This window comes from Culex quinquefasciatus, chromosome 1, assembly GCF_015732765.1.
Source record: "Culex quinquefasciatus strain JHB chromosome 1, VPISU_Cqui_1.0_pri_paternal, whole genome shotgun sequence".
In the NCBI taxonomy this organism is placed as follows: domain Eukaryota; kingdom Metazoa; phylum Arthropoda; class Insecta; order Diptera; family Culicidae; genus Culex; species Culex quinquefasciatus.
In genome coordinates this window covers 13,250,608-13,278,305 of record NC_051861.1, presented here as the reverse complement: position 1 = coordinate 13,278,305, position 27,698 = coordinate 13,250,608, and the positions used below count along the sequence as shown (strand labels likewise).

The 27,698-nt window shown below is 40.6% G+C and overlaps 1 protein-coding gene and 1 long non-coding RNA gene across 2 annotated transcripts in view; both read left to right on the top strand.

The window, feature by feature from the left end:
• Positions 1–27,698, top strand: part of LOC6048415 (dedicator of cytokinesis protein 3) — a 106,613-nt gene that overhangs the window by 60,334 nt on the left and 18,581 nt on the right.
• On the top strand, positions 7,269–8,000 carry LOC119769432. Its single transcript, XR_005278348.1, has 2 exons — positions 7,269–7,438; positions 7,504–8,000. It is a non-coding gene; the product is annotated as an uncharacterized LOC119769432 (long non-coding RNA).

Below are 27,698 nucleotides of genomic sequence, written 5' to 3'. Positions count from 1 at the left end.
GTGTTGGTGAGGAGTTGGCATTCCGTTGCCCGTGCAGGGGATTATGTTGCGGAGACGGTTGTGTGAGTGCGGGGTCCCTCGCGTGTCGGCTCTTCGGTCCCGAGTGTGATGATCGGCATGTTTTCGGGTTTGGAATGTTGAGTGACAAATTTTCCACTATTATCATGCCGTGGTTTGGGACACGATTGTTTTGTCTATTTTTGACTTATGCAGGCGAGTACAACGAACCGTTGGGATGTGGTTTGCGTGTTTGCTAGAACAACGAATTTATCTTTCTGTTTGTCGTTGAAAATAGAAATCGTATTTGCAAGAGAGCGTGGTAGGCGTTGAGATACCGACGTTTGGAAGACGAAACGTCAACATTTTAAGACACCAGTCCCGAAGGGGTTTCTGCTGGTCGCGTGAGTGCGCGTAACGACCTGCACGGTTTCCGATCTTCGCGCTTGAAATGCCTCTGTCCCCCGGCAGCTTCTGGCTGTCTGGAAATACCAAAAGACGGGCGTAGAGACGACGATTAAATGTAGAAGGGACGGGAAGAAGAGAAGCCGAGATTCGGTGATCGTTCCTTCGCGTACAAGAAGAAGCGTATCATCATCTAATCAGCGTCGAGCGGAGCGGAGCGCCAAACGCGAGTTCTTGGGGACCTGAAGAGGGGGAGCTCACGCATTGCCCTCAAAACTAGTAGCCACCAGCAGGGCGGACTACTTTTACTGTAGGTTTCGGCCGTTTCGTCTTCTTCGTTGGCTGATGGTGGCGATGATGACGGACGCACAATGATGATGCGTGGCGCGCCGTAGACACGCAGGAAGTTCGAGGTCTACGTCGCGGGCTTGATCTATAGCCTGCAGGTCTTCTAGCGAACAGAGGGAACGTCTCAATGGAGTAGCGAAACTAGTTTCGGTTTGTCGGGACCATTTCGCATTGATAGGCTGCGGTGGATGAGATCATGCTGCCCCTTTCTAACGCAGGTGTCTCCTCATTTGCATATGTTTGTCCATTTTGTTTGGCTTGACGAAGGTTTGGCGTGCCGAAATCCGATCCCAAATCAATCAGTCTGGGATTGGAACAAAAACCGGCTCGAACATTGATACACATCTATACGAGTGGTATTGATTTATGCGTGTCGCGATTCTCGCTGGGCCGCGTGATCTCGGTTGTCTGGAATCAGCGTGGTGGGTCTACTTCGCTGGTAACCCTATGCAGCGAAGCCCTGCATCAACTACCGGTATTCAACCATTTTCATATAATATACGTTTACTTTATAAGGCTGCTGCCGTGGCTGCTACTTTGCGGACTGCTGCCGGTAATCTTCCCGTTGTGATCTTCTCGGTGTCGTCCTGTACACAAGCAAGAACCTCGTGCGCATTCCAGCAGTTCTACTTTCGCGAAACGCTCAAGCAAGCAAGAGCATGGAAAGTAAGAAGAATCCCATCAGCTACAGAAACTTGTTGCTCCTTCTTCGGATGGACCGGTTGGTTGGTCAGAAGAAGATCTCTGCCAAGAAGCAACTGCAAATCGTTCGTTTCGTTCGACCGTTGCGGCGCGAAAAACTCGACGGAAGGATTCCTGCGGCGATCTCCGGGCCGAAGAAGTGCACGTAGAGGACCTTCTTCGCGCGGTAGGGTACACACGATCGCCGACGTTGGATTTGCTTAGGGTAGAGTAGTCAGACAATTGCCCTCGGCCACTGAACGACCAAGTAACCCATCTGGCAACCCTATTCCAGTGGCAAACGTTGCGGCTTGAATACCTTTTTGCATAGTTTCCGCCGATTTCACCGCTCCACGATCTCCAGGTCCCTCTCGACCCGAACAACCCCGCTTGATTGGATAATTTTTGCAAGCTCTCTTGTGTTGTTTCCCATCTCCTTCGCACTTTTCGAGCTCTGTGAAGAGTCCGCGTGCAGAGCATTATAATATTGATGGAGCTGGCGGCGCGCGGTGTGGGCACACACAGTACATACTTCTTCGAATCTTCGTATTCGTCATCGTCGACATTGGCAGCGGCGACGAGCATATGAAAAATTCCTGGGAACCGGTAATTAAATACAGCGCTTTTTGGCCCGCTTTGCGTGTCGCTCCAAAGACCCTGGAGCTGCACCACAGCTATATACTCCAAACTCCGCGGACATAATCCCCCACAGAAGAAATGCGAACGGAGAGGTAGTCGCTAAGCTGCTGCATAATGAGGTGTCCCCTATGCAAATCACGTCCGCTGGCAGCACTGCTCGAAGAAGTGACCGTCGACACCTTACGATACGTCGTCGTCGCGTCCCAAAAAAAAAACTTGCGAACTAAACTTTGATTGATATTTTAGTGGTAGAACTTTTTGAGGAAGGGAGGGGGTCTGGGGGTTAATAACGAGTTTGTGATTAAGAGAGGTGCCGCGACTGCACGGTTTTCAAGTCCGTTTTTTTCGCAAATTGACTAGTCATCAAAATATGGGTGTTTGGACACGGATTGGAAGCGTTCCAGAACATGCGAACTTTTTTTTAAATGCTCTGCGCTGTGTCCGGTCATTGGCAGCAGGGCAGGGTACATCGTAAGTGGTCACGGAAAGAATTGGGATGCCGGACTGATTGAGTAATAATATGAATTTGTTACTGGGAAAAGTTAGCTTGAATTGTTGTGTTTTTCTCAAGTTTTTTTTGCAATTCCGTCGTGAAACTACTTACTTTTCCTGTCATTCTTGAACGACGAAATAGCCTACTTTTCTGTACCAAAAATAACAGAATCGAATAGCAATACTTTTCAAAATAAATGCTGAAAAGTTCTACTTTTCAGCACTCAAATGGGTGCTGAAAAGTTGAACTTTTCAGCACTTGTTTTGAAAAGTAACATTTTTCTACATTTTTGATTTAAACGATTTATTGACAAAAAAAATGAAAATTTGACATAAAAATTTCACTAAGTGTGTGTTTTTGGACTTGCAAAAAATGTTGTATGAAACTCGTTGCAAAACTTGATTTTTTCAGCACTCTTCGTATTTATCCAACTCGGTGAACCTCGTTGGATAAATGTACGACTCGTGCTGAAAAAATTCTATTTTTGCAACTTGTTGCATAAACTACTATTAGGGTCTTATAAGCTATTGTGTTTTATATGTTTATGGGATCTAATAAAAAAACTCTAGATTTTTATTTTGCCCGAGATTTGATACAAAATCAGCAACTCCATACTCTCTAAATCAGAATTAAAATTCAAGCTAAATTAAATCTGAACCAAATTGAGTTGTTATTAGAGCACGGAATGTGAACAACAACAAACACGTTTTGTTTGGCTGACCATGTCCGATTGTCCGAAGTTCGGTTGAATTTAGTTGCCGGATTCCAGAATTATAATTAGAGTAGTCGGGCATATACGTGTGTCAAACGCGTTCTTATTAAAATCCCTTTGGCCTGTTATCGCTATCCACTATGCAATAAGGCTTTCTAGGCCCAGTGAAAAAAATATAATTTAACTCAAAAATAACGAACTCCTCGTCACAGTGTCCTGATGCAAACAATGATCGAGCTGTAGCTGTCACAGCCCTGCGAAGTATGTTGGCTGACATATCGGGCAGTCAGTCAAAAAAACCAGCTAGAAGTCGCCTGACAATTTTTTTTGCTAGAAAGAGATAGGAAACCTGATGCAAACAAACGTCCAGCTGTCATGTAAACATACTTTGAATGTGTTGGTAAATTTCTGACTAGAAAGCCTTATAAGGTTTTTACTGGGTGGCTTTTGAAGATCTGAGAAGGTCAAAAGGTGAGGCATTGTAAGCTTCACTAAATGGTGTTCTTATCTTAATTTGGCCCAACATCGACGTGCGACAAGATAACAAACCTATTCTATTCATCTTTTGCCTTCCTCACTGAGGTAAGGCTAATATCCTGCTCTAAAAATGAACTTTGCACAGAAAGCTCGTAGACCCACCTTCATGTATACCTATCGACTCAGAATCGAAAACTGAATAACTGTCTGTGTGTGTATGTGTGTGTGTATGTGACGAAAATTTTCACTGAGTTTTCTCAGCACTGGCTGAACTGATTTTGGTCAAACCAGTTGCATTCGATTTGATTTAAGGTCCCATACGTACCTATTGATTTTTATAAAGTTTCGATATGTAGTTCAAAAGTTATGTATAAAAATGTGTTTTTGTATTTATATGGATGTTGGATAGGTGACCGGTAATCAATTCAAATATCGTCATTTTATACATCGTAGGTTAGGTAATTGCAAGACCTTCCCAACGAGTCCAAAACATTGAAGATCTGGCAACCCTGTTTCGAGTTATGACCACTTAAGTGTGATACTTATGTACTTTTCTGAGGCCGGGTCTCACTTAACTGTATTAAAACTATGTCCGGATCCACATTCCAACCCACTGTTGTTTAGGTAATTGCAAGACCTTTCCAACGAGTCCAAAACATTGAAGATCTGGCAACTCTGTCTCGAGTTATGACCACTTAAGTGATATTTATGTCCTTTTTGGAGGCCGGATCTCACTTAACTGTATTAAAACTAAGTCCGGATCCACAATCCAACCCACCGTTGGTTAGGTAATCGAAAAAACTTCTCAACGAGTTCAAAACATTGAAGATCTGGCAACCCTGTGTCGAGTTATGACCACTTAAGTGATATTTGTGTACTTTTTTGAGGCAGTATCTTACTAAAATGTATTAAAACTATGTCCGAATCTATCATCCAACCAACCGTTGGTTAAGTCATCGAAAGAACTTCCCAACAAGTCTAAAACATTAAAGATCTGGCAACTCTGTCTCGAGTTATGACCACTTAAGTGATATGTATGTCCTTTTATTAGGCCGGATCTCACTTAACTGTATTAAAACTATGTCCGGATCCACAATCCAACCCACCGTTGGTTAGGTAATCGAAAAAAACTTCTCAACGAGTCCAAAACATTGAAGATTTGGCAACCCTGTCTCGAGTTAAGACCACTTAAGTGATATTTATGTACTTTTTTTTACGGATTTTAAGAAAAACTAGATGAAATTTGTGTCCAAACCCATCGAATCAACAATAGTTGGTAAAGAGTGAGGAAGGCACCAACCACTTAGGTGGATTAAGTTAGGTTTTCTACATAGGGGAAATATGCCCATTCTAATCACTCTAAGCCGTTCGACCAATTCTCATCACTTTTCCGTTTTCCGCTATTAAATCAACATTTTCAGATGTTTCAACAGTGGAGAGTTGGTTGCTCACTTTTATTTGAGCTATTCATTACTTTGGAACAGTCAAAAACACTTTATAAAAGCTGTAATTCATGAACAAAGTGCTGATAGGCCGATAATAGAAATAGGCTGAGAAAGGGTATAGTTCCCCTAGATTTTTTTTCCGTGCATACGCTTGCAAAAAAAAGCAAAACATCTACCGGCTTTGATGATTATACGGCTCACGAATTGGGGGCTGATGTGCGCGTTTTTCTCTCTTTCCCTTGTTTCCTCAATCTCTGCTGGGGCTGTGAGTTGCTGCCGATGCCTCTGCTGCCAAATATCCCCCAAGTCATTGTGATTAATAACTAAGTAGAGCTACCTCGCCTGAGTTGGCGATTTGCGCTCGAGGCTTACTCTTGACCGCGGGCTTTTGGTGACGTGACGTAATTCGCGATTGTGTGTATGTATACGGTCTGTAAGAAGGTTACCCTTGTGGTGAAACATGGTTTGTTCACCCAATAAGTTTATTTGAAAAGAATGTGAAGAATTCAAAATCGGATTAAACTGTGTAATCCGATGACAGCGAGACCTCATTTTCTAATCCGCGACGCGTCCAGTACAAAGTCCTCCACAAAGTGATATCACTCTTCCCGCGAGTTCCAGATGTCCGGACTAATTCGACATGATCACTATTTGACACGTCCTCCCCGTGCCCCTCCCCGTGTACCGCTCTAAAGTGGGTGACACCCGACTCGACGCTGAGAGATTCTTAATTGACTGCATGATGAATGTCTCTCCTCTCGCTTGCGAAGCTGATTTAATGGAGGTCATGTGCTCGTTGAACACCGGACTCGGCGAGCTTATGGAGTGACCACAGTATCGCAGTCACCACGGCAGCTTGGCCAAACCTGAAAGTGACCAACGAGCGCCAACTTGCGGTCACGATTTGCTCGCTTTTCGCGGATTTCGAAGCCGTATGTAAAAAGTAAACATAAATATTTAAATTAAGTCATGGATACCGGAGCTGGGGAGCTCTCGAAAGTAGACCGACCACAATGGAGAGCAAAAACGTGGTCAGTTTTCCAGTAGCTTCCAGTTGATATCGATAGTAGTGTGGTCTGGTTCTGCGAATGCAGCCCAGTGACGACAGGTTGAACCGACCCGTAAAAGGTCGCACTTTCTAAAAATGGCCAACGCGCGACAACCCGAAATGCGAAATCGACGACAGCAACGTAATTGTCGATTTCATGTTGCTGGCATTTTATTGCCTTCCTTCCTTGCCGATTATGTTCGCGAAACTTCGTTGTAGGTACAACACGCAAGATGGCAACATCAGGGTACTTCAAGGATACACGATTCGAGTCGATAGGGGAGGCTGGGTGTCTGAGAACAGCATTTGGACTCTCTATCCGATCATTCGATTTCGATACGAGAAAAATCTAGGGTTGTCTGATATCTTGCTCATTGCCTTGCAAAACGAGGACCTATAAAAGACTCTGAACTTGAGAGACGGCAAAGGATACGAGAGAATTCTAGAGAAAAGAGAGTTGCTCATTTGCTCACTATCTTGTAAAACAACGTTCATGTTTTTTACCTAATGCGCTTGTGTCTTCAAGCCTTTCCTAATTCATAATTTTGTTGTGAAAAATCACTATAAATTAGTCAACCATCCCGAAAGCCATAATCAATCCATTTATCATAACAAACAACTTTCGCCGCGGGAACACAAATTTGTCAAATAGAGAGAAAGAAAGAACTGGGAAAAAGGTCCGCGACACGTACAAATTATGATCTTTCTCCACGTTTTACCACACCCAATCCACCAAAAAAAAAGAAAGTTTCACTCTCACACACAGAAATGAAGTCGGTAAAAGTGTGAACCACGATAAGCGTGTCATAAGCGAAGAGAAATATGATTGCTATAAACAACATCCGCGCAGAGCTACCGGCGGTGATACTTTAACAGCAGTGCTACCGATCCGGGCTTGCCATAATGACAGTAGTTATCTGCCATAATGGCGGATCGCGACGGCCTACTACACGACGACATCGGTTGATTGAACTCGTTTTACGAAGGTGATGTTATGTAATGATCCAATATTTACACCAGGGGGATGACAGCTGGGGATTTCAGCCTACCTCACATCATTTCAATATGGCGTCGTTTGTTTATAAACAGTGGGCGTTTGTTTATAACAGCGATAAAAGTAAAGATGCGAAAATGCAACAAAATTATGTCGTGTCTTATCAATAGTCAATCAAATTAATCAAATCTTCCACGAGGTAGGTGTAAACAGAGCAGTGCTACAATGATCTTTTAATAAAATTTGAATATCCACCTCCTCCAGTGCAGTCGCAAAGTGAACCCAACAACAAAACCCACGGCGTGGTTCATGGACATCCGGGGGCTTCATCTACATTGTGTTCGGCTCGAAGGAGATAGCGCTTGCAATGAACGAAACGCTGTGCCGGAATTGCCACACCAAGATCAACCGAAAGCGCACCAACCAGGCCGCTTTGAGCACCCCAAACGATTCTCGCTTGACGCAGGCTCCGAACCATCACTGAGAACGACCAAACCAAACTAAAATGTACCCGGAATGATGTCCACGATCGCAGAAGGAATCAACCGGCTGTTTCCCAAAACTGATGGAACTGACCGACGTCAACGTGCTGCAGAATCTTCCAGTATGCGAATTATGGGTGTCTTGTCCTATCAATTGGTGTTTGGACACGGCTGCCACCTCATGGAGCAAACGGTCCAGCACCGGCTGAATCCGGAAGGAGATCAACAGACATATTACATAATAAATAAATGAAGCTTTGCCCTGTTGCCTGCCCCGAACGGCCGCGTGTTTCGATCTATTCCTACCTGTCCTAGTCTCGTGCTCCTTTTGCCCCAAAACTTTCCTCTGGTCGCGGTTTTCGATTAATTGTTTCTCGTGCACTTTCGCCACCTGTCGAATCCTCTCCCGCTTGGCTTTGGCCTCCTCGGGCGTTTGAATAACTATAACCGGCGCGGGATTTGTTGAACATTCGCATCAACTTGACCCGTTCCTCTTCGATCTGTTCTCGTCATTCCGGTTCCCCCGGCGGAAACGGAGCAGTGTTTGTTTGCGTTTTGAGCAGCAGCAATTTGGCGCTGTACTGAGCTGACCAAGCATCGTCAGGTCAGCAGATCGGCGACTGACTAAAAAAATTACATGAAAACATCCAAAACCCAAGCCAACACCTTTGAATTTATTTATACTGTTTGTGGCAATAAGAAAACGACAAAAAAAAGTTTAAAACCTCTCAGAAATTTAATTTCCATAAATACGTAAGATTGATGATTGACATTTTACCCGAATGAAAACCAAGTTGTGCGATATTAGGGTAATTCATCAGTACCAAAATTGACACTTCTCACTTGTCAAAGTACCAAAACATGTCAAAGTACCAAAAGATCTCAAAAGATGAGAGGTAGGCTCACACTGTATGGAGTTTGACAGGTCGTCTACTCCCTGATTTACACGCCAAGAAAACGACGGTGTTTGTTGTATACCTCAAGATAAGATTAAAAAGAAAGTCATCAGAAGCGCATGCATCTCGCGGGTGGTCTTCGCCATAATCTTCGCAATCAACAGTCGATCGAATTGATTGTGGCAGTTCGATTCTTCCCTTTACCATTTCTTCGAACAAGAAACACTTTTATGGGGGGCCGGTGCTGTATTGTGCATTCTCTTCCGTCCCGCCACAAAAGTGAAGATGGCGTCCATGACAAAAAGAAACAAGTTTCTTTCTTGCGGAGGTATTCATGTTCTTTATTTTTATGTGATTTTTACCTCGCCATCGTCGAAGACGGCGTTGCACATCTACCTTCAGGTCTAAGCACACCACGATCCAGGTCGCATGGCCTACCTTGACGGATTGCTCACGCGGAGTTAAACTGGTTGGACACTCTGCTAGCGCAGTGTTGTCAACCGCACAGACTACATGCCATAAAAGAGCACGAACTCGCGTGAAAGTGGTCGAAAGAAAAGGACGGAATTGAGATTGAAACGCTGTTTTAGGGTCTGGACTTTGGAAATAAAGTAGAGGTATTTTGTAGATTGAGCTACTGTTTGCCGCGGTTACGACTACAAATGATGGAATAATTAGCTGGCAGTGCTGCCAGCTAATCGAGATCTGCAAATGCGATCAAAGCATGCCGTAAACTTGTATCGTGCTCAATTATCGCACTCGTAAACCGATCAAGCCTGCTTGATCGCATCGGTGCGGTGTGAATTGGTACAAATCACACTGGCGATTGGCACAACTAATTAACACCTCTCTGAAGAAATGCTCTGCTTCACATTAAATTGGGAAGTCAACAACATCGTCGCGGCCACAAACCTTTGGCGTTCAAATTAGCACATTTTAAAGTCCTCTGCTCGAGCGACTCGAACGTATCAATTTTCGGACCATTTTGGTGGGACCCGTGCGAAACCAGATTTCTTCGACTGGCAATAAATTTTCACAGTTGAACGCCTGGCCAAGCCCACCGCATGAAGTGGAGAAATCGCTGCCGCCGAACGTGGAGTTGGCGGACCACCCCAAAATTGGAACCCCTCGGGACCCTCAAGGCGGCCCCGAAGGAGCACTAATTGCAGACCTTCCCCCCCTCAACCTCTCAAAGTGCTACTCTGCTGAAATTAGCCTCTGAAGTCGTTAAGACGGAATGGAATGAGCTCGGAGGCTACTGTGATGGCGGCGGCAACGGTGGTCGTCGACGGTAATAATGGACACAGCAGCAGTAGTAGGCCAAGAGTGTTATAATGCTGGGATGTGAGGCTAACGCTTGCAGCTTCCAATCTTGGCACGGTGGTACTGGACACAGATCGCGGCTCAGATTTGAAAAAAATCAACGAATTATCTCGACGGTAAATGCTACAAGGTAGGTCTGGCCACTTCAAACTAGTCAAATCTGAATTATTACTTTAAAGATGCAGTTTAGGCAAGGCTGTAAGTGAATCAAGCTAGTCTGTTGATCTGTGCCACTACGTCTTTTTCGCTCCCCACTCACAGCAGTCGGTAGCCTTCCAATCCCGTGTGCAAATTATTTACCGTCACTGGTGCTGCTACCGTCCAACTCAGCTGTCTCGACTTCATCGACTACAAGGCTCACGTCCCAAAAATGGCCTCTGGGAGTTGTCCTACCCCAGACACCGTGCGTTGATTTATGACAGCAAAATTGGAGATCCGAAGTGGCCAACCCCTTTCTCGCTGCCCGGAATTGTGCGTTGCTGGTCAAATACAAAGTATAACTCCACGAGAGCGCGCGCGCGAGTCCAACCTCGTTCATCAGCGGCAAGATATGGACCTACAAACTCTCAACAAGTTTTTTTTTTCTCTTTTTTGCTGAAGTTGTCTTGGCATACCCGGGCGCCCTAACCGGTCGTCGTCGTTGAGCAGTGATATACTTTGGCGCGAGCCTCCCTTAATGGAGCCCTCCCTGGTTTATGGTGGCCAAGCCTAGAAGTAACACTGGTAGCAGCCGAGCATGTTGGAAGCCCAGCAAGTCGGAGGCCTGCTGAATCACCTCAACACTTTTGATGGTCATTCTTGGAGACTGCGAAAAAAAAACAAAACTTGATGAGGGAGGTCTGGCGTTGGGGAAGGGGTGTAGAAGTGGGAATGCACAACTTGAAGTACAAGAATTCAGACTATATCTTGCTACATGGGCGAAACTGGTTTAAGGTGACTCAGGAGTTGGTTGGTGAGTTCTCATCTGAGAATTAGACAAAAGTAACATGTTCAGAATACTGATTTTAGAAAAATGGCAACAAATCTAAAACTCGCCACATCTTCAACTCAAGCGAAGCCATACAAAATCAGGTTCGGTCCAGACCGTCCAAGCCTGTTGATGCTCAGCATCCAAGATTCTGCTCAGAACTCACCACGCCGAACAACTCAATCCCAAGTCAATGGCCGCGGCTATTCGTTATCGCAGAACCGGACCGGCGTTTGGGAGAGGAAGAGAGGACTCCACTGGCATCGCACATACATACACAACTTGAACCATCGGTTTCCCTGTGGGATCAGACCCCGATGTATGGTCAAACCAAATATGGCGCTGTGGGGTCTGTAGGGCAACTTATGGACTTCAAAAAGTTCAAAACATCAGTAGTCTGCTAAAAAAAGACTAACTTCATCGCTGAAAATCTCTTCAAAACGTCCAACGGACCCCATACCTCCCGAACATCAGTGTATCCAAAAAGTTTGAAGAGCGTGAAGATGCGATCTTGTTGAAACATACCGACCGATCGTTTTACGGTCTTCGCCTTTCTTCGTGCAGCAAAATTTTGTTTTTTTTCTCTCTCTTATATGTAAGTAATACATTTACTTAGAGAGCCTCCCGAGTCGCCTCCAGTTTGGCAGTGCGTGGAAATTCCAGTTTTTCGGTCCGCCTGGAGCTTGAATCGGTAAAGTCTTCCTAAAAGGGAAGGCAGCCAGGAGAGGGGTTTTAAAGATCTTGCTCTTCTTCCAATAAATGCCCCTATGTTTCGGAGATCAATTGCATGACGAAGCAAAATCAAAGTTGGGCATAATAAAGAGGAAATCTACTCATCTTCTTTGAAAATATGGGAGGGCAAATAATTGGAATGGTATTTGCTTTCTAGAACGAGTTGGCGCGATGAGTTGTGGTTATCTTCTCCTCTTACGCTGAAGTCGTTTTTTACTAGAAATTTGGTGCCATGCAAGTGAGTATGGAAACATTTATAATACAAGAAAATAAACAGTAGGGTGGGTACGGATTTTGAAAAGTTCTCAGATCAAGTTCTGGTGTGGTTCCCCTTGTAGGGCATACCCATAGAGACTCTCATGCCAAATTTCAGCTCATTTGGTTGAAAATTGGCTTGTCTCAAGCGGGTTCAAGTTTACATGGAAATTACTATGGGAAATTTTGAATTTTCGTTCATTCGCTTCTACAGGCCTGGGGAAAACATGTAGAAACTTCTAGGATGGCCAGAAATGAGCGGAATCGTCTGGAGAACAACTTTTCCTAAGAGACCACGTCGATTCGTTCAACCACCATCGAGCTCAACGGCAATACATCCGGGGTGTTCGGAACCAACGGTTTTCCCCAGAAAAGCATCAAATTTTCCTTAGCATGCTATGAATGCTTGATGAACACCGCGACGTCACATGTCAAGCAGCTACCACGTGGACTAGCATCGCCTATAAAAATTACTTTTTATTACTTTTTGAGCCATAGAATTATCTTTCATGGTGATCAGGATACTATTTAGCTTTATTCTGAACCTTCAAATAAGAAAAAAAAACTGTTATGGTGCAAATTTTACAATCACGTGGTAGCTGTTTGACATGTGGCGTCGCGGTGTTCCTCAAACATTCATAGCATGCTAAGGAAAATTTGATGCTTTTCTGGGGAAAACCGTTGGTTCCGAAAACCCCGGATGTATTGCCGTTGAGCTCGATGTGGGTTGAACGAATCGACCTGGTCTCTTAGGAAAAGTTGTTCTCCAGACGATTCCGCTCATTTCTGGCTATCCTAGAAGTTTCTACATGTTTTCCCCAGACCTGTAGGAGCGAATGAACGAAAATTCAAAATTTCCCATAGTAATTTCCATGTAAACTTGAACCCGCTTGAGACAAGCCAGTTTTCAACCAAATGAGCTGAAATTTGGCGTGAGAGTCTCTATGGGTATGCCCTACAAGGGGAACCACACCAGAACTTGATCTGAGAACTTTTCAAAACCCGTACCCACCCTATTAAACAGTGTTCAAAAATGGCGAGAGTCTACAAAAAAGACTACCGATTTTCAAAACCTAAGATTATAGTTAGAGTTAAAACTAGAGAGAAAGAAGGCTAATTTTTGAGGCGAAGACTTGATTTAAATGTAGGCCTTGTGTAGGCCAATTTCGACAGTACACAGTAAAAATTATGTGAATTTGGAAGTTGTTAAATTTTATAACCTCAATCAATGTTGAACAGTTGAAACTACCCTAGAAAGGTAAACATTTAATACACAGCAAAAAATCCGATTGTAAAATCGCATGCCAAAGCATGCACATCACCTTCGTCAAAATAAACACTTAATATTACAAACTGCATGTAATTTTTTCGCAAACACAAAAAAAAGTTACAACCGACGGGATTCAAACCCAGCGCACAGTGGGCGAAATGGAACCTAAAATCGGACTTAATTGAACGCGGCTGGTTCCCTGGTATAAAACATAGTGTTTCTTATGTAAAAAAATCCGGGGAATCGATTGGTGATGGATTCATCCACCGCACGAAACGGCAAGGGTCCATTTTGCCCCAATTACTCATTTTTAACATTTTTCTTGAAAATCGGTCTGTATTTAGAGCGGAGGCTTTTTGCGGCCTTTCAAAATGCACTTAACTTATTTGAAAATGTCCCAGGAATCCAGTAAAATAACCACTTGCACCGCAAAATCATCTAGGGTCCATTTAACCCCAATTCCGCTATAAAAGCATTTTTGGCCGTTTTCAAATGCTAGGTCAGATTTCAAAAATCTGAAAATATTTTTATCGTAAAGATCAGACAATTTTACATAAGAATGACGATTTGCACTTGAAAGTTTGACACATTTATGTTGATATAGAAATTAAACTAAATAAAAAGATTGAAGAAACACTTTTGGGCCAATTTTCCCAAACGCAGAATAAACTGCCTTTCACATACATTTTATTTTTATCAACATAAATGTGTCAAACTATCAAGTGCAAATCGTTATTCTTATGTAAAATTGTCTGATCTTTACGATAAAAATATTTTCAGATTTTTAAAATCTGACCTAACATTTGAAAACGGCCAAAAATGCTTTTATAGCGGAATTGGGGTTAAATGGACCCTAGATGATTTTTGCGGTGCATGTGGTTATTTTTACTGGATTCCTGGGACATTTTCAAATAAGTTAAGTGCATTTTGAAGGCATAAAGCCTCCGCTCTAAATACAGACCGATTTACAAAAAATGTAAAAAATGGGGAATTGGGGCAAAATGGACCCTTTGCCGTTTCGTGCGGTGGATGAAACCATCACCAATCGATTCCTCGGATTTTTTTACATAAGAAACACTATTATTCATACCAGGGAACCAGCCGCGTTCAATTAAGTCCGATTTTGGGTTCCATTTCGCCCACTGTGCAGCGCCAACAGTAAGGACTGGCGCCTTAGCCCACTCGGCCATCAGACCGATGAAGAGCTGAAAGGATAAACGCATATATGAGCTTGACATTTCGGTCAAGTAGGTTCCCCATAGGGGGATGGCGTCGCTATTTTTAGATCACATTTTCCACTTTTTCTCATCGAAACCGACTACTTTATCGACTTCATTTTGCTGGGCGAGATAGGACGCCGTCTATTTTTAGACGATGACTCAGCACTTTTCCACTCTTGCCCTTAAAAAAACCAGATGGCAGCACGATGTAACGCCACGTCCCTATACTGATGGGCTACATGTTTCAGGGTGTAAAATCACATAAAATTGCATAAAATAATGCAATATTTATTTTACACCCAGGCCTTTTACACGCAGCTGGATTACTACTTTTTTAGCTGTGTACGGTTAAAATACAATTCTCCACAAATATCGGAAATGGATTTTGTTTTATTTAAAAAAAAGGTACACGAAAAAACAAATGCTTGTTTTTAAATTAACTTTTTTTGTTACAAAAGTTCAATTTCTCAAAATCAAAAAAACGCAACTTTTGAGCCACAGAGAAAATTCGGAGACTTTTTGCTGCGGCGTTATGATTTTTTGAAAAAAAAATTAGTTTTTTGGCGAAAATATAAATTTTAGGCATTTTTTTTATTTCAGTTTCTAATTTAAAATAGAGATTATCTCAGAACCTACTAAACCGATTTTGGCCGGATCCGCCTTATTCTGTTCGTTTTGGGGTCCCCTAAGACCCTATTAAATTTTATTTTGTTTAGTAAAGTACTTAAAAAGTTATGCCAAGAAAAAGATTTTTGTAGATACAAAAAAGAGTGATTTTTTTGCATAACCTCAAAAGGCCGGGTCTTTTTGTTTACGTGCGAGAGTCGCGCCAGATGCGAAACGCCCGGTTGCCATATTGCTTCAAATGAGATTCTGCATGTTTTCTGGAAAAGTCTGTATCAGGTATATATTTCATAAACTTATTTTCATTATTACTTTGTAAATGTGAGGAAGGCACCACCCACCTAATGGTGGATTAAGAAACGTTTTTAGTTGGAGAATTATATGGAAAAAGATAATAACGCATAACTAACGTCAGGATTCGAAATCCGGACACTTATAGTAGCATATCATTTTTGTTATAGCTGGCAAAAAAGCAGTCAATTTTCAGAGAATATCTTTTCTAACCATTTTTCATGAGACTTTTAAAATTAAAATGAATTGTTGTGCTTCGAATCCCGGACACTGATAAAAGCTGATTCGAATTCCGGACACCCGATTTTGCTTATGAATCGCACAAATTCGGGCTGAAATTTTAGTGAATGGCATTCTTTAGGTCTCAAGTAAGCTGTTTACATCAAAACAATCGATTTTTTGTATACAATTTTGCTAGCATTTAAGAAAATCCGAACCATAATTTTCTGCTTTGCCTTTCCGATGTTTGAAATATTTCAGTGAAATGTTTCATGTTTTTGGTAAACTCATATTTTTATTTAATTTAATTTTTTTAGCATTGACCACAACAGCCAAGCTAATTTGAAATGAAAGTTGACGTTAGAATTTATCAAACAACACAGTTTTGACAATTATTATGCGAACTTTTAGCCAAATAATTGATAAAACAAGATGAGGTGTCCGGGTTTCAAAGCGTCCGGGAATTCGAAGCATGACGTTAGGGTAGAGGACCCAGAAATCGCCCACTTTATAGTGGGAAACTATGAAATTTGACAAGAATTTAATGACAATTTATGGTTTTCGGTTCTATTTGTTGTAGAACGTTGATAAACTATTTGATTTCAAGTTTCCTCATGGTTTTTATCACTTACAAGTTCATTTTTGTTGACATTTTACGTTTTAATAAAATGCTCTGGAGTGCCTATTTTCGCCCCCCTAAATCCAATTTTCGCCCACCCTTGGAACCAGTTTTCGCCCACGACAAAAATCAAGAAATCAAATGAAATTATGGCACAAAGCTAAGCAAACATGTTCCCGAAGCTCAATTTCATTGATGTGCACATATATTGTCGTATTATGAATTGAGGTTCAAAACATCCTAGGAGTTTTTTTTACAGATATCCTACTTATTTGGCGGTTCTCTGTCTATTCTAACTAAAACCAAAACATGTTCTCACTCGTACATTCGCTCCCGAATAGACTCAATAAAAACTTCGAGTACCTCTTAAATAAAAATATTAAAACACATGTGCTCTTTTAAAGTATATTGTGTAATTACTTTTCCCTCCTTTGTTCAATTTGTTCTCCTATGTACCAGTAAATCCTTACCACGTTTGAACTAGGTGAGTTTAGGTTAATTTTTGAACTGATGTTTTACCAAAACACCCTAATGAATAAAATAAAATAAAATGATTAATTAACCTTTAAATATAATCTGGAATGATCCAAATATATTTTCAAGCATATTTCGCTGCGATTGGACAAGTTTTTATGTTAAACGAAAACTGGTTCTAGATAAAATCTGAAAACACAATACTAGATTTCGCCATGGGCGAAAATTGGATCTCATGTTTTTTCATGACCCCAGATATCGCCCACTTTATTTTATAGAAATAACCTTTGGTAAACTTTTAAAACTGGTAAATCACTAGATTTTCATGAAATTCAGACATGCAGTGAAGCAATGATTTATTCATATACATTATTTTCGGACAAAATGATTTGTTTTCCTTCATTAACATTATTACCCGCTGTAGTCGAAATTGACAAAAATATGGCGGCTGCAATAAGGATTTTTTTGAAATGTTTATGAAAACTTAATAAACAATAGAAATTCACTAGGAAAGTTTCAATTAGAGCTAGAAATGAATGAATATGTAAACCTGCTTAATAAATTCAACCCAAAAATGGTATAAGTAAGCTAAATACAGAATAAATCCAGTAGGTAGGCGAAAACTGGGTCCTCTACCCTACTTCTTTTAGAATGCAGATAACTACTCACTCAGAACTACAAACACTTGAATTTCTACTTTTTTCCGCTTTTCAATAAACTAACAATTGATAGTATTGCACTTTTAAGTGCCCCAGTTTATCGGCCTTGTATCATCAAATTGATAGTCCCCATATCTGCGATGTACTTTCTTCGCCATAAACTGTGTGAGGGTGAGGAAGTAAATACCCATTATACACCTCATCTCTCGGTGTGATCTGCAAAAGGGAGAGTAAAAAATAACACAAATTCATCTGCAACTAAACAACGCAATGCATTATTTATCTTATCACAACGGCAACAAAAATGTGAATGAAAGAAAGAAGCAAAAGTGTGTGAAATACGCCGGTACTAGTATACAACACGTGTGCGGAACACAACACAACAAGTGTGGTCTAGTATTCATTGTCAGCGGCAGTAGTAGTAGTAGGCCACATGTTTACTCTCTCTCCGTATATTGTCTATCACATTACAATGGGGGTTGACGAGTGTGTGTTGGACGTTTTCATTAAAAATATGTCTGTTTAATCTAAACATCCTATTACAGGTCACCCTACCCTATGTATAGCAGGCCGTGCGTATTTTCCAACCTTACACTTACCCCTTTTTTGGGGGGTTGATTTTCACCTGTTGCAACCATTGATATGACGTGTGTGAGGTTGGTACTTTTTCCTCCCCAAGGCCTACTACGATGGGTTAGTACACGGTTTCATAGTATCGGTTGGGATAGCACCTGAGACAGAAGGTCGTCTTCGCGGTCGTCGGTTGTTTAACGTGCGAGTGCGTCGTGGGTGTTACTGTAAATATTGGGCGTGAGATTTTGTTATCCAATTTCGGCATGTCGTGCTGGTTGTTGTTGGTTGTTAATTGAGTTACATTTTGAAAAGTGAAGAAATCAAATGCAAGTTAAAGTTATGATATTAAATGAGAAATTAATAATAAAATTTTAGTGGAAAATAAAATCCGTTTTGAAATTACGATTGACAAGTGAAAATGTCTCACTCATCGGGATTTACAGGGTTAAGTCGCTCACTCAGCCGCAATACCCGTGAAGAAGACGCTTGTTGTGACACACATCAACACCGTCAACGGTCGTAAGCTCCCCCTGATTACGTTACACTGTCGATATCAGCAAAAGCCAAACAGTCAGTTTCTGTGGCGATGAGTAATTTCGTGGACGTTCCTCTTCGATTACACCTGGGTGATTGCTGCTCCGATTACTGTCCGATTCGGAAAAATCGTCGACAAAGTGTTTTGGAAACGGTGAAAAATGTCCAGAAAGTTGGAGCTTTAAGAGTGCCTTCTAGAAGAAACGAAAGAAAAGTGAAGTGCCTAGTGTTACCCTGTTATCACGTTACACAATAGTGCTGTTTGTTTTGATAGCAGCGCGCACGTCGCACGTGAAAGTATGACCTTCTATGTGCCCCTGGATCGGGACAGTTCGGAGCAACGCCGCAGAAGGTAGTACATGGGGGCCCTCATATCCACTAAAGGATTACCTAGAAAAGTGAGGCCGGATAAGCTTGGAAACCGTGAACTTTGGGTGGATAATGTAATTAGGGTGAACGGGTGAGGGAAACGTGAGCCATTTCTTCGATCCGTTTAAAGGTGATGAGAACTGTTGAGGTTGGTCACAGTATATCTAGATAACTGTTTCAAAAAAACCAATGCTCGAGATATGATTTCAAGACTTTAGAATTCAATTTATAACACCCTTAAAATAATTTAACATTCAAGCGTATTCCTTAAATCAAGTAAAATGGGCCAAAGACGATGTGTAAACAAACAGTCAATTCTACTAAAACTGCATAAACCATAAAATCATAAAACAAAATCGCAACAAATCAGAAAAAAAATTAAATTTGATTTTTTTGTTAAAAAGTCAGGAAATGTCGGCAATCTTGAGCCTTTATTTACTCTTAAATAAAATTCCATATTTCAATGAACCATGAATCAAAATTTTTATTTATTTTTTTAAATATATTTAGCTTAATTTCATCGATTTTGATCAGCGTAACATTATTATTCTGTTTCATTCTGTCACATTTCTTAACTTAAGTATTTGAAAAGCTATTCCAACTTGCCAATAATATGATATAAGACAAACTTATGGGAAATTGGACGAGCTTTCTGGTAAAAATATTTTCAAGACTGAAAAATCAAGTCTGTCATATAGAAATTGCAAAAAAAACCATCAAAAAACCTATTTTTACAACATTTTTATTTTTAAAACCGCTGTAACTTCACAAGGATTGGACTTAGGACAGTAGTCAATATGGAGACTTTTATGTAAAATTGTCTGGAGAATCGATTCCCACTATCGGTTTTTAAAAATTTTGACGTTTAGAGCACTTTTCAAAAAAACAGTTTCAGTAAATGATTTTTGTGTTTTTTTAAGTGAGTTGCTCCATCCTGCATTTTTTGAGTCTTTTTGTAACATCTTAGGCTATCTTCACAAAATTTTGAACGAAAAAAAATCGTGGGCTCCTCCCCAAATTTGACTTTTAAACTTAAAAATCGAAAAATCTCGTAAAAGTAGAGTGTTTTTTTCTTTCAGTGTATTTTTTTCGGAAAGCCCGTCAAATTTCCTACAAGTTTGGCTCAGACCACTTTTTGATTCGAGATACAGAAATTTTTAAATTCCAAATTACAAAAATATTTAAAACACTTACGCCCTTCTCAAATATCATTATCGAGTGGAACTGGCTCCATATACACAAAAATGGCTTATATAAGCGTAGGATAACATGTCTACAAAGTTTCATTGGAATCGGAGAGGGTCGGGTACAACCGATTCCCTATTTGGCATGGAATTGCTCTTCTTAGTCTTATTTTTGATTGTCGAGCTTAAGTATGACCCATTAGGGTGTAATATGGTTGTATGGGAAAAAATAAAGTTGTTCAAATTTAGTGAGCACAGCAACTTTTCAGTTCCTTTTGGGGTCCTAAACAACTCCCCAAAGTTTGAGAACGATTGGTTAAGTCCCCACTTTGCGCAAAGCGATTCAATTTTCCATATAAAATTGTATGGGAAAAACAATTTTTTTGGATTTTGATATTTAAAAAATCCACGTTTCACGCTATATTAAAACCGAATTCATATTTGATTGCTCTGAAATGTGCTCTACAACTTTCCTGAAGAGAGTATGGTGGTAACTTGTTCCTATAAAAGATACAGCGTGTTCAAAACTCGTCTAAAACGTGTTTTTGCTCGAAAATCACGTTTTAGACGAGTTTTGAGGACGCTGTATCTTCTTTCAGGAGCAAGTTAGCACCACTCTCTTCGGAAAGTTGTAGAGCATCTTCCAGAGCATCCGAATATGAATCCGGTTTTAGAACAGCGTGAAACGTGGATTTTAAATATCAAAATTTAAAATGGTTTTCCCATACAAATTATATGGAAAATTGAATCGCTTTTGTGAGGACTGAACCAATCGTTCTCAAACTTTGGGAAGTTGTTTAGGACCCCAAAAGGAACTGAAAAATTGCTGTGCTGGAAAATCGATTTTGTTATTACACCCTAATGACCCATAAACTACTCTAAAATGGTTAAGAATTTTCAAATCCAAGATGGCGGCCAAAATGGCGGTAATGAAATATTTAAAAAATCAATTTTGTAATTTTGTGTCTAAAATTAAGTCAACGAAAAAAAATAAGTTATAGAGCTCGAATTCGATGTTTAAAATAAAAAAAAAGAACATACGATTTGTTTTTTGTTCGTGATCCGAAGTCCCATACAAACCTTCGGATAATCGAACTTCGGATAATCGAAACTTCGGATAATCGAGTCTGGACTGTATTGTTAAGCTTCTATTTTTTTTAAATCAAGACTAACATTTCAAAAGGGCCAAAAATTCAATATTTCGCCCTTTTAAAATTTGAGTCTTGGTTTAAAAATTTTGAAAATATTTTTTTCGTAAAGATCGGAAAATTTTACGAATGTTTCATATTTTAACATTGTAAATCGGACCATTAGTTGCTGAGATATCGACATTAGAAAATGGTGGGTTGTTTGGGTGAGACTTAGAAAACATCAAATTTCCAGCAACTAAGGGTCGTATCAACAAAATTAAAAAAAAAAAAACAAAATATAGAGATTTTTCTCAGCATTTCAAAAATATTTTTTTCAAAGATGGGCAAACATGTGCACTAATTTAAAAAAAAATGAAAAACTGCGACTGTTTTCAAAAAAGTCACCTAAAAATGGGTTTAACTTGAAAACGATGCACTTTATCAAAATTTCACTTAAGTACTTTTTGATTGCAAATTTTTTGAAATATCAGTATTGATTAAAAAAAATCATAACTTGGTCAAAGATTTTTTAACACAACCTGGAAATTTCTGAAAACTTGACATTTGATGTCATCTAAAACATATCAAAAAATTAAAAAAATAAAAATAGTGTTTTTTGCAAATCAAGTTTTAGTGACAAAAAGTTGAATAAAAAATCACCAAATTTAATCATTTATTTTTCCAGGGTTGTCCGTATCCATACCTACAACTTTGCCGAAGACAAATCGATCAAAAAATTCCTTCAAAAGATACAGATTTTTAAATTTTCATACATCATTTTTATATGGACAGCTGCCTAATTTGTATGGAAAATTATAAGCATAAGCATAAGCATAGGTGCCCACCCGCAGTTGCTACTCCGTTATTGACCAGGACCTCCAGAAGTTACATCCACGAGCCGTGGAAGATGAGTGGGTGCTATCTTTCCTCGCTTCGCAACTTCTCAAAGGCTCCTATCATGCTGATCAATACCGGCGCCGGCCACGACCAGTGGTAGAGTCACGGGGAAGTGGATGGGAATGTTAGTCCGATACTTGAGTGATAGAGACCGCCCAATCGACTGCTTCTCCGACAAAGTATCACATGAGTTTTGAGGGGGTTAGTAGATGGGTATGAGGTCAGGATTCACTAATGGCAGTGATGTGACCATGAGCATTTTGTTTATCGGTTGAATTTTTTAAATCTTAGGCAGCCGGCTGCGGAAAGATAAATTATTGATGATTTATAAAGTTTTTTTTTAATCGAACGCGTGCCAAACGAGCATAGGTGCTATGGGCTGGACTTATCAGTATATTTTTACTGTTTCTACAATTAAGATAACGCGAGCAAATTTCAAATCTCTTCGCAGCACACAATACACGATAAAAATGCGAAACAAAAGGCACACACAAAAAAAATCACTTTTCACTCCGAATATTTTTTACGACCACGCGCCCCCTTTGTCAATTATGCACTCTAATTTGTATGGAAAATTATATGGACAAACTAATGATGCAAAATGGCATCTTTGGGCATTCCAAAGGCATTCCAAGTTTCAGCTGGATTAAAAAATACAGAAATTAAAATTGAAGAAAAAAGACCGATTTCGTAGAGAATTTCTCAGTAATGAGATAACGTGACACACGTTTTTTTGACCACTAATCTTCAAACTGTCTTATCTCAGTCAGTTTTTTACCTAATGTCTCCAAATTTAAATTTGGAAAATTGAAAATGCATTTTTTAATACTCTCAGAAGAGTCAATGTCTTCTTGAAATGTGGCAAATGTTTCTTATTTCGAGAATTCACATCAAAATTACCAAAGCTGTGGATTTCAATCATCCCAAAATTATGGAAAATAATGTACAACGGATGACGAACGGTTACAAAGACATGCCACTTCGCATATAATTGAGAGGTGTTAATTTATTCAATTAACATTCTACATAAAGAATGCGCTGGGATTTACTGGGATCAAGGTTTTAACAAATACTACGCGTGATGATCAATATTTTAATGAGCTATGAACAAAAATCAAACATTTTAGATTCAACAGAAAATAACGCAAAACATCGCACCTTGTATCGACAAAATGTTGAACCAAGGTCAATGTAATGCGACTTGCGAAAAAGAAAAAAAAATCCTTTTGGCTAGACAATGCTCTATGTTTAGAACAATCCCAATTTATAGGTTCATTCGTGACCGTCGCAGAAAATCAGAAAGAAAGCCGATCCCATCCTGGGATTTTTTGCCCAACCGTTCCATACAAAGCAAGCAATTGTATGTAAATCACTCGCGATCCACGCTCTTTTATTCCCCGTGCACTTCATTCAAGTCTCGTTCTTCTTTCATCCGTCCCAGCTGGATTAAGCTCGACCGACGGTGTTGATTTCAGTTCAAAAGCCCCGAAAATTTGCGAGAACGGCCAGGAAGTTGGCCCCGCGAAGAGAAGGCAGGGAGAGGGTACATTGGCTTATTTTATTTTATTTTTTTTTTTCTCTTGAAATGTTTTGTTCCAAGTGTTGGGGAGGGAGCAATCGGAAACCACCATGTGTGTTGAATTTCAGGCCAAGAATTTCGGTCTGTCGACCCCCGATGTTTTTCCTTAGAACGAAAGGAAATTGAGCGTACCAGACTGAGACAAATTAGACGGATCGTCGGGGTAGGGCAGTTTGGAAATGGAGTCGATTCGCGGAATCGGTGTCAGCACGATTCGCCAAGTTCAAGGTCCCCTCAGCTCGCATTCGATAGGAGACGATCGATACAGTCGGATTCATCCAGCAGATGTCGTCCACGTCCGCATCGGCAGTCTCGTTTGACAGCTGTCTGACTAACTGTTTTCTCTCTTTCGTCTAATAGTTACCCATCTTGCGTTGGACATAATTGAATGATCGCCATAAAACCACCGAAATACGTCGCCCCGCGTAGTAGGCTGGGACGCGAAGCAGTAGCTCACCGCAACGCGACTCTCCCGAAGAACGCGAAGCAGCTCGGGCTACTTGGATTACGCGTCAGGCCCAGCGTCGACTCCTCTACACCAGCATCCGAGATTAAAGTTTTTAATTTTCCTCCATCATTTATTTAAATGGTCTTCTCCGGGGTCCCAGGGAGGTGGTGGTTGTTCGCCGCCGCCGTCGGTGGTTACGGCGACGATCGATGCTGCCGACTTGCTTGTTACCCGTTTTTCTCCTCTTCGTCTCAACGAGTTTATTAGCTTTTTCTTTGGGCTCTTTGGTTATGTGTAAGTGTTTACCTACAGGGTGACTGCTAATTGCATATTTTAATCGGATGTTCAATCATTTGTCGATGTGCCTGCCCACCTTTGGTGCTATGAGGAGGACTTGAGAGGATCTTCTCATGGTAGCTTTCAGTTAGGATTTTCATCCGTTCAAACACCCTGGCCTAAATTCACCTCTTCGTCTACTCCGCTCCGCCTAAAAGCCTTCACCACAGAGCTCAGGTTGTATTTGTGTTGCGAAGGTAAATATTTGTTAGTGCATCGACAATCTCTTGAAAAATACGAGTTTACCAAACACATACCACGCTCATCGATCAGCAACAACTCCACTTTGCTGAGTTACCGTAACTCTCCCATGTATCCGTGTGTGTGTGTTGTGGTCGCGATCACGAGATCACAGGTGAGAGTTGGTGAGTTACCTGGTGTGGCGCGCCGAGGTTAATTCAATTTGGGTAAACCTACACTTTTGTAAGGTTAAATATCCCGATCGCTCTCCTTCTCGCTCTTTCCCTCGCACCAGTGGCCTGTCGATCGCCGCTCGATCTCGATACGTGTTCGGTGCCACGTTGCCACGTTCTTCTTGGAGAGCCTTAAATCGCTTCATTTCTTGATTCCCACCAAACAGGCTGTGCTTTTCGTTTTTGTTTTCCTGTCCTCTACCTTGCCGTGGTTTCTTGCGTCTGCTCTTTCCCTCTCACTCACTCTCACCGAGCGATCATCAGGTATGTCGTCTCTTGTTGCGAGCAGGTCGTCATTGTTGTCCCCTCGAGGGGTTTCGCTGCGTTGAAGTCACTTTGGACGGTGGTTGCACATCTTCTTCCCCCACCACCTCTCCTTTCCGTCTTTCCCGAAGTACCCCGCGATTGTGATCATGATCGGGCAAGTTCTGTGCTGCCAACATGGTGGGAATGTCGGCCCCCCGATTCAGCACGTTTCTGGTGTGAGTCATGCCACGATCACTAGCCGTTGCCTCGAAGCCCTCAAAACACATGTGGTTGCGCTCAAGTGATCGATAATAAATCTTGTTAATACCTCTCGATCGCACCATCGCATCCAAAAAGTGGTTATTCCATTTCTGGTTGGCTTCTCATCGTCTCTAAGATCTTCCCCCTCAAACCGCCATCAAGATCATCAACGGACCTGGTTCAGGAATGAAGTACTGTATCATTTGTGTTTATTTTTCCACTCTCATCTCCCAAGTGCGCAAACTATCGAAACTTGATCGAGTGTCTACTGCGCGATCGGGCCCGGCCGGTCGGTTGTCTGTCGATACACGTTGAGGTTTGAGCGAGAAGGAGAAAAAAGAAGTGGATGGAGCATGGATGCGGGGGCCTGCGGGGGCACTTGGGACGACCTGCATTGAACACTTGCGCGCACATACACGCGCACACGCGGCCGGTTATGGTCAGTAGTGTGCCCGAGGGGGTCCTTGAGCGTGGACGAGTGTGGTGGTTAGGGCGGGTACGCGCGGTGGTTTAGAAGGGGATTTTTTGAGGAAATTTACTGGAGGAGATTTTTAAGATTATTTTTTTACATTTTCTTATTTGAAAAATTAGAATACATATTTTTCTGTGGGTGTATGATTAACACTTAACGGTGCACATCAACCAGAGCTTTTGCACCTAGATTATTATACATTTTAGTATCTTCAAAACGGGACCGTGACGGGAACTATCGATTTATTTTTTTATTTATCCCCTAAGCTACTATTTCCAAAAAGATTTACAACAAAATTTGTCAATTCTTATAATGGATTTTTTTTCAGGATTGGGTCCGTAAGTTGAACAATTTCGGAATAAGCAGACAACAACTTCCTTGGTTGCTGTGTACCCATAAGTGACAATAGCTTCTGATAGGATTGGTTTTCTTCCACTAACCACCCTTTTCACCATCTTCCGGGCTTAGCCCAAAATTGTTTTTATTCAGAGCATAATTTATGAGGTAGTTCTACAGTAAATTTTTAAAACAAGCTTCAAGATAATCTCTTTTAAGCTTTAGAGAAGTACAGTAAAGACTTGACTATCCGAATGTCTTGAAAAGAATTCTTTTCGAATAATCGAACAACGAAAAATTTTTGCTATTCTCAAGTGATTTAGAAAGTTTTATCATGTTTTAATCTACAAATACTTAGAATAATTAAGCTGCGTAAATAGATAAGATGCGTAGAAAGAGTGCGTAACTTACTTTGGTTATCAACAATCAACTTAGAAAACTTGCTGCGCTGTTTTACGTTGCTAAGCAGTTGTTTGTTTACCTTCGATATGGGAACGTCAGCTTACCGTAGATTTTGAAATTTTCCCAAACCATACGTCACGATTCTAATTTGATTACTTTCTCATTGTAGAAGATCACATTCTTTACCATTGATTCAAATTCCTGAGCTAAGTACAATTGGGTCCTAAAATGAAGCTTAAATTGCTGATATTATTGTTTACAGCGATAAAGCTTATTTTTCTGAGTACAATGACCCTTTGTACGACCACAAAGTGTTTAAAATGGATTTTTAAATCAATTTTGGAAAATTAACCTCGCGGTCCTTCTTGACAGAAAAGCTCCTACTTGACAGCTCGTTCCAAGGGGACCATAGTTGATCCATCGAAAAAATGTTGTCTTGTCAAAAAAAAAAAATTGCATTAAAATGAAAAAAAGTGATGAGAAATGGTTTTTAATCGTGTTTTTTACCGTTGTATTTAAAAATTGACATAGGGCTTTAGTACCCAATTGAGTACTAAAGCCCTATGTAAATTTTTATGTACAACGGTAAAAAACACGATTAAACACCATTTCTGATCACTTTTTTTTATTTTAATGCAAAAAAAAAAGTTTACAAGAAAACATTTTTTCGATGGATCAACTATGGTCCCCTTGGAACGAGCTGTCAAGAAGGAGCTTTTCTGTCAAGAAGGACCGCGAGGTTAATTTTTCAAAATTGATTTAAAAATCCATTTTAAACTCTTTGTGGTCGTAAAAAGTGTCATTGTACTCAGAAAAATAAGTTTTATCGCTGTATACAATAATATCAGCAATCTAAGCTTCATTTTAGGACCCAATTCGTGCTTTCCATTTCATTAGGGCACAAAACTTTTGTAAACAAGAGTGTAACCCTCTCACACCATATGCAAACTGTCATTTGAGTGAAAGGGATACACTATTGTTTACAAAAGTTTTGTGCCCTTTTGAAATGTTAGGCTCCAATCCTTATTATTCAATTTTAAATGTGAGAAAATAAAACAGTTTTGATTTTTTTTCCTTTCTACGAAATATTTAAAAAAATGAATTCAATGCCAACATTTTAAATGTGCCAAATATTCCCCTTAAGAAAATCATGTGTACAGTTTGTTTTTTTTTATCATGTAAAACTTTTGCACAGCATTATGCATCAAATTTTTTTTTTTTTTTTTTTTTTATTATTATAGAGACTTT